Source organism: Saccopteryx bilineata, chromosome 11, assembly GCF_036850765.1.
Source record: "Saccopteryx bilineata isolate mSacBil1 chromosome 11, mSacBil1_pri_phased_curated, whole genome shotgun sequence".
NCBI classification, from domain to species: domain Eukaryota; kingdom Metazoa; phylum Chordata; class Mammalia; order Chiroptera; family Emballonuridae; genus Saccopteryx; species Saccopteryx bilineata.
In genome coordinates, this window is record NC_089500.1 from 78471239 (window position 1) to 78479477 (window position 8239).

The 8239-nt window shown below is 50.6% G+C and overlaps 1 non-coding gene across 1 annotated transcript; it reads right to left on the reverse strand.

Moving 5' to 3' along the window:
• Positions 1-7096: 7096 nt before the first annotated feature.
• Positions 7097-7172, reverse strand: TRNAT-UGU (transfer RNA threonine (anticodon UGU)). The gene has a single exon. It is a non-coding gene; the product is annotated as a tRNA-Thr (tRNA).
• Positions 7173-8239: the final 1067 nt, after the last annotated feature.

Below are 8239 nucleotides of genomic sequence, written 5' to 3' on the forward strand. Positions count from 1 at the left end.
TCAATAAAATTCAAACATTACTGCAAGAATGTATTTCATGCCATTGCATGTAAAATTTATTTTAGCCCTATGCGGAGCAAAAGTGGGCGGATGCAGTATTCACTGGGTTTCCCATGTGGCCGCTGACCTGAGGCTGGTCCAGTGTGATGAGCTCTGGGCTGGGAAGGTTGAAGTCCACCACGCAACCTTTCCACCCAGCCTTATCTAATCGTCAACTGGAGGTTCACGGTTGACCAGTGGTGTAGAACTGGATCATTCTCCCCGGATCGAAGAGAAAAGTAGACATCAGCCACTGGTACTCAAGAACAGAAACCAAAAGCCGAAAGGCATCAGATGTTTCACCAAGACACGAACCGTGGTTTCAGCTGTCAGAACTTCCTCGAATAATCAACCCCAAGAGGCCAGTGCGACGCCCGGCATTATTTACCTCCCCCGTTTAAATGTCAGCCCCCGCGACTCCGCGGAACCAGCTTGAGAACACAACTTACCCGTTAGGAACATCTTTACGGACCCGTCGTTATGAATTCATTTGCTATTCACTGTAATAGCACATATCATAATGAATTCATTTGCTATTCATGGGGATAACACAAACACCGTTTAGTCACTGGTTAATGAACTGAGTGGGGTGGAGTGGGGCTTTCTATCCTGCCTGGGTTGTGTAAGGAGCAGGGCTCCTTTGTCACAGCCATCAGCTTCTCCGCCGGCTTCACTGGACACAGACTCCCTTGTGTTCTCCGACATCCACGTAGGGGGCTGTCGGAAAGACCCGCCTGCCCCGGGAAACAGGAACCCGGTGTCCAAGGGTCCAAAACGCAGAGACGGGGGGGATCGGGTCTAACCACGGGCCGGCTTTGACGGTTGTATCCAAGGGATTAAAAACCATCAGAGCAATCGTACTATTGATGCAGCAGGCTCCAAGCTAAGCTAAAAGCGCCCCGGTTGACCCATTTTACAGACTGAGAGACGGAAGTAATGATGTATGGAGAGAGTCAGTAACTCGTTCAGACGCGCACGGCTGAGGAGTGAAGACTGTGAGGTTCAAATGCAGGAAGCCCTGGCCGGTCACGGCTGTGACCAGTGCTAACCCACGTGCCATCGTAGATGTGAAGGCCTCACTTCTCCGTATAAACCAGTGTGGGTCGTACATCCTACCCAAATCTTCCTGCAGCAATTTCCAAAATTAAAACGCCAACCAGCGTCACTAGCCTACCGTAAATCACTAGAGCCAAGACTTGGCAGGAGCCGGCTACATCCTGTGGGCCGTTCGCCATGTAATAATTAAGTATAGAATACACACCAAGTAATTCGGAAAGACTTTTGTCCGGGGTCCAACACCTTAAAGTAAAACTTAATAACATATCCCAAAATAAAATGAAGGTGCTTTCTCAGACAGGACAGAAAGAGAAATACAGCTAAGAGAAAAGAACAGACTCTTCCCCAGCAAAGTTAGGACCACAGGGGTAAGTCAGTCAGGTGCGAAACGGGTCCTGGTCGTCATGGTAGATTTCTTCTTCCCAAGTAACATCGAATAACACCTACAAGCCACACCGAAGTCTCCATGAAAAAAGTAACGGTCAGTACAGATTGCTACTTACAGAAGAGTCATGGGAACGTCAAGTCCAGCACAGGGAACATAGTAATGCTGCAACAACTATGCATGGTGCGGTGAGAACTGGGAACAGCAGGGTAACAGTGTGTAGAGTATGGGACTGTCTAACCACTAGGCCAGTGATTTTCAACCTTTTTTTTTTTTTCATGGCAGAAACACACACTAATTACTAAGGTCAGTGCCCCTGACTAAATACAACCATTTTCATCTCATGGCACAAATAAATTAGTTACTAAAGAAGAAGGGCCCCCCTTTTCTTTAATAATTAGTTTATGAGTGTGTGAGAAACAAAGGTTGAAAATCACTGCACTAGGCTATATACCTAAAACCAAAGAAAGTAAATTGTCATTAAAAAATAAAAATTGGCTTTGGCCCTGGTCAGTTGGCTCTGGTTGAGAATTGGATCAGCATGTGGAAGTCCCAGGTTTGATTCCTGGTCAGAGCACACAGGAGAAGTGACCATCTGATTCTCCACCTCTCCCTCTTCCCCTTGCCCTTCTCTCTTTCTCTCTCTCTCTCTCTCTCTCTCTTCCCCTTCCGAGGTCATGGCTCGAGTGGCTTGAGCACATCAGCCCTGGGTGCTGAGAATGGCTGGTGATCTCTGCCTCTGGCGCTAAGAAAATGGCTCCATTGCTGAGCAACGGAGCAATGGCCCCAGATGGGCAGAGCACTGCCCCCTAGTGGATTTTCCAGGTGAATCCTGGTCGGGGTGCATGTGGGAGTCTGTCTCTCTGCCTCCCCTCCTCTCACTTGGAAAAGAAGAAAAAAATAAAATAATTTAACAACTGAAATTAAATTAAAGGTCAGGAGAATGAGGAGACGAAGATGGAGAGAGGGTGAGCAGCAACAAGCTCACACAGGCACAGTGGAGCCAGGAACTCAGTCCCCAGTCTGTCTGACTCCAGAGTGCTTTAACACATGACACGATGACATTTCCCAGTGAACTTCAGCAGAAGGAGGAGCTGTGCAGAAGGCGGGGGAAGGAGAGGGGCCGGCACTGCGGAGGGAGCGCTGGAGTGAGCTGTGCAGAAGGCGGGGGAAGGAGAGGGGCCGGCACTGCGGAGGGAGCGCTGGAGTGGCAGCTGCCCGGGCCTCTGGGCACTTCCCTAGGTCTCTACCCTGCAAAGCACACGGACGTTTCCATTCTCGCCGGGACCCAACCGCCGCTCAGATGGGGACGGCCGCAGATGAAGGGTGCGTGTAAGAATAAACATGCTGGGCCCTGGCCGGTTGGTTCAATGACAGAGCATTGGCTGGGCATGCGGAAGTCCCAAGTTCGATTCCTGGCCAGGGCACACAGGAGAAGTGCCCATCTGCTTCTCCACCCTCCCCCTCTCCTTTCTCTCTGTCTCTGTCTTCCCTTCCTGCAGTCAAGGCTCCATTGGACAAAGTTGGCCCGGGCACTGAGGATGGCTGCATGGCCTCCACCTCAGGCGCTAGGATGGCTCAGGCAACAATGGAGCGATGCCCCAGATGGGCAGAGCATCACCCCCTGGTGGGCATGCCGGGTGGATCCTGGTCGGGTACATGCAGGAGTCTGTCTGACTGCCTCCCCACTTCTAACTTCGGAAAATACTAAATACAAAAAAAATAAATAAAAAGAATAAACATTCCTGGAGGGGTCTGAAGGCTGCCTGGCTTCCTCCCCCCATCGTGATCAGACTGTCCTGTCCCTGCTCTGCTTATATCACCCGTTTGGCCCGGAAGATGACCCAGCTTCAAATAAAAGGTGGGAAAAGTGCTTCTCTGTCTTATGTGAAATACTGCAAACAAAAATGGGTCAGTTTGAGCAGAACCCAAAATTCCATTCTTCGGATGAACCTGTGATGGAGATTCAAAGAGTTTACAGAGGCGGAAAGGGACACAAACCTGTCCCCAACTTAGTGGGGTGACATCACTCTCTGGCTTCCCATGCCTTCTGCAGACGCCGGACTTTCAGGGGTTCTCCTGTGCTGGCCCGAGCTGTCAGGGACTGCCAAAGATAGAAATGTCCCTCAAATACAATAACACAGACCCACTGGGGGACTTGCGACTTTGAACATCTAAAAGGCAGTGAGCAGCATTGATAGGCGGCCAGAAAGTTACTATTTTAAAAAAGTGTAAAATCAAAGACGTGCTGACAGGATTGGAGAGGTGCCTCCACGGGGAACACAGTGGGGTGAGGGGGGCAGCAGAGAAGCTTTTACAGGGGTCCCCAAACTACGGCCCGCGGGCTGCATGCGGCCCCCTGAGGCCATTTATCCGCCCCCCCCCACCGCACTTCCGGAAGTGGCACCTCTTTCATTGGTGGTCAGTGAGAGGAGCACTGTATGTGGTGGCCCTCCAACGGTCTGAGGGACAGTGAACTGGCCCCCCTGTGTAAAAAGTTTGGGGACCCCTGAGCTTTTACTTCAGAGTTGGTGGCCTTGGAAATCCGTTCTCAGGGCCACAGGTAATCTTTGGTCCCCAAACGCTTCCGCTCCTGGCAGAGAGAGCCAGGACAAGAGTCAGGACAAACCTTGGTCAGCGAGCCAGCTAAGTCCCCGTCCACCTGATGTCTTTCAAAATCCGGATGGCCGTAAAGGAGAGGGCAGAGCGCTCTCTGTATCACAGACCCTTACGGAAATAGCACCCCACTTGCAAACACACACCACGTCTGCTCACCTCTGTCAGGAGGGCTGTGTGTGAGGCTGGTGGGCTGGAGGAGCCACCGGATGTTGAGGCCCTGACACCCAGGATCTCGGACTGTGACTGATTCGGAGGCGATGGTGCCTCTCAAGGGTTGATTCAGTTAAAACGAGACCATTCAGGTGGACCCCAAATCCAATCCGACTGGTGGCCTTGTACGAGGAAATTTGGACCGATGGAAGAGACACCAGGGAGGTACACACCTAAGAGGAAATTCCTCGTGAGGACCCAGCGAGAATGGGGCCATCTGGGAGCCGTGGAGAGAGGCCTCGGGAGACATCAATTCTTGATCATGGACCTCCAGCCTCCAGCACTGTGAGGAAATGAATGTCTATTGTGTCAGCCTTGTAGCTGGTGCTATTTTGTTACGACATCCTTAGCCCACTCATACACCTGCTGTTTTATATGGGGGGGGGGGCTTTAGGCTAGGTTGGAGGGGATGGTGGGATCCTCTCCCTGCCACCCAAGAATTGTGTGAACAGCTTACTTCCCCAGGCTTGTCTCTCCTCACTCCACTCCGACCCTCCTCACCCATCACTAATACGCTCTTAACCATCTGCTCTTTTGAAGACACAATGCCCCTTATCCTTCCCTTCTCTTATATGGACCACTGCTCACTCTTTTGTATCTGGAGAAATAGGTTGCAACTTTCCCAAAAGAAAAGACAAATTATTCCACCTGCTCGTTGAAGGAGACCCCTGTGGTGGTCTCTAGAGAATCTTAGGTAATCACTGTAGGACCGTGTGTGCAACTCAACTTGTCTTCTTTTTATTTTACTTTGAGATTGAACGTATATAGTAGTAGCTTCTCTCTGGTGAAGGTCCTTAGGTGTTTATCATCTACTCAGAAAGGCTGCCCTACCAAAATAAATAAATAAATAAGAATCGCTGCTAACAAAAGGGAAGGCATAGAGGTTTGAAAAATCAGAGATCGTAGAACTGAGAATGGACTGTATATAAATTTAAACAAATTTTTTTTTTAAGTTGAAACTATCCCATCTCCAAGAGGCAGTCAGGGTGATATTAAACAATGCTCTGTTGAGAGTTAGGAGGGGAGGAGAGAGGAAGAGAAAAGAGAGAGAGAGAGAGAGAATGGAAGGAAGTGAGAAATAACCAGTTAAATAATGCCGTCCGGCCAGCGAGTTTGGCCGTTTCACCCAGTGAGTGGGCGTCCTGGAGAGACCTGGAGACAACATGTGAGGATGTGACCATCTGTTCCTTCCTCCGGCCCCAGAGCCCCATGTGCGTCTATCTCTTTGCTACATTGCATCAGAGTTTGGTGTTTATAGATACATACTTCCCATTCATTACAACTCTAAAAGGAAGGCACCCTCTTCCTCTGGCCTTCTGGTCTACCCAACCTGGGGTCAAAGCCAGCCCTGTGGCTTCTCCGAGAGTGTCTCCAGCTATCACATGGCCACGTCCTGGGAATATCGAGAGTGATTTTGATAATATAGGCCTTTCATCCTCCGGGAACATTTTAGAACTTACCCCTTCGCCGCCCACGTCTTCACGAGGGCCGGAGTCGGCACTTAGCGCCCCACGTTGGAGAACGACAAGAAATTATGACAGCGTGTGCTCTGTGAGGTTCCGTGCAGTGATTTTTCCGGCCTGAGCCCCCCAAGGAGCGAACCAGGTCACAGCCTCAGAACGTCACACGGTGAGTTGCGTCATCCCCGTCTCATAGATGCTTGTAACATGGGACTCTGGCAGACCCAGCCATCCTGCAGTGGGTGGGACGCTTTGGGAGGAGATGAAGCAATTGCGTGTTATGCCGTTCGGGACCCATCTGTCATTGCACGTTTTGTCCCTGGCATCTGGTGGTCATAAGGTCCCCTCAGACAGTTCCAGACATGACACCTGTCCAGTGTTTTCACTGTGAGAACCGTGGACAACAACCTGACCCCCGCCCGGGCTGAGAAGCTGCAAGGATTTTCAGAGCTGACATCTGAGAAATGCAATGTCTCTCATCTGACTTGGCCTCCCCTCCTCGGATCGATCGTCGCTCTCCCTTCGTTAGCTGTATCCCACCGGCCACACACAGCGCATACTCTGATAGACACCACAGAGAAACAGAACATCTTTCTTCACGGAGGCATAGCCTCGACACAGAATCTGCCCACGTGCCCGGCTCCCTCAGTCACGGTGAAGACTCACTCGCCTTCAGAAGCATAAGCTATTTTGGGGTCCTAATTTGCTTAAGAAGATAGGGTGCAACTCATCAGTATACGAATGAATTGGGAGTTCATGGAGCAGACCAAGAATTCACTCGTCGTGAGTTAGTGTTTTCTGACTTTTTCAAGAAAATGTCCTATCTAAAGCTAAAAAGGATGTGAGACAAAATGTTATTAAAATCAATATTTAATTAGTATGAAGCAGAATAATGGCTTTAAAAAAGTTAGCCCCAAAAGTGTGTTCTTAAGAAAAAAAATCTATTGCTTATTTGAATGTGATATCTTAAATCCATGTATAACAGAAAATTAATAGAAATGCTAGAATCAAAGTAATTTTTCTTTTCTTTTTCTATTCACTGAGAGAACGAGAGGCAGAGAGACAGACTCCCTCCTGTGCCCTGACCAGGATCCACCCGGCATGCCCTCTAGGGGGCGATGCTCTGCCCATCTGGGGCGTTGCTCCGTTGCAACCAGAGCCATTCTAGCACCTGAGGCGGAGGCCATGGAGCCGTTCTGAGCGCCCAGGGCCAACTCACTCCAATCGAGCCATGGCTACAGGAGGGGAAGATAAAGAGAGAGAGAGAAAGAAAGAGAGAGAGGAAAGAGAGGGAGGGGTGGAGAAGCAGATGGTAGCTTCTCCTATGTGCCCTGACCGGGAATCAAACCCAGGACATCCACACACAAGGCCAATGCTCTACCACTGAGCCAACCGGCCAGGGCCCAAAGTAATTTTTCAATGCTAACATTACTTAATGACTGCTGTCCATCAGTCGTCCACTCAATGACACCCTGCAGCATTTAGCCCAACCTCCTTCCTTCACGGGTAATTACCACCAGGAAGAAGCTATGCCTGTGTTGGTTAACAGTTTTATACGACCTCTATGTGATCATTTATGTTACTAGCAATAGTAGCATAACAATGATGGATAATGAGCACCCACGTTAACCAATTGGTGGCAATGCATTTCCATGACAGTTCCCTTCCTATCTCCGATCACAGCAAAATCAACCTAGCTGGGCCGCCATTGGTTAGTGGTGAATTAGGCTAACACGGGAGAGGCTTTCCTCAGTCACCCTTTGGTTTGCCAGGTTGCTCCAGGATTCTAAGTGCAGCAAACCAACCAGAAGAACCAGCCAAGGCTCCTTGTGGCTCCCGAGTCTTCTGGGAAGAAGCCACAAGGAGACTAATCAGGAGGTGACACTGGACGTGTCAGGGACTCTCTGTCCGTTTAGGGCCAAGAAGAGACAGCTGTTGCTATGACTGCAGACTGAAATGGGGTCAGTGGTATGGAATGATAGGGACTGGGTTGAAACAAACTGGACCAACGGCTTATGGCCCCCTGTGTCCGAGCCACAGACCGAGGGAGTCCACACACAGGTCTCCAGGGTAGAGTTTCAACTGGCCCTTAGTTCTTCGTGTCCCCTGCGAAGCCCCTGCACGCGGTCCCACCTCAGGACTCAAGGGGACCCAAGACGTGTGCCATCGTTGTGAGGTGGGGCTAGGCCTGTGGGGAGCACCCCTTACAATGCCTAGTCCTCGATCGAGTGCACCAGGCATTGTGCTTGCAGAAAACGTCTTGTGACTGCGTGGAGCTAACCGGGGTGAAGCCAAACTCCCTCTGATAGGCTTCTCGGAAAAGGCGACTCCGTTTGCTTCCAGAACCAGACGGGCTCGGCAGACCCAGCCGCTGAGAACACGTCGGGTAGGAGAGCGGACCCGTGACAGCTCAGCGGACCGGGGGCAGGGGGGTGGAGAGGAGGGCACCCATCGCATTGACCCGTGACAG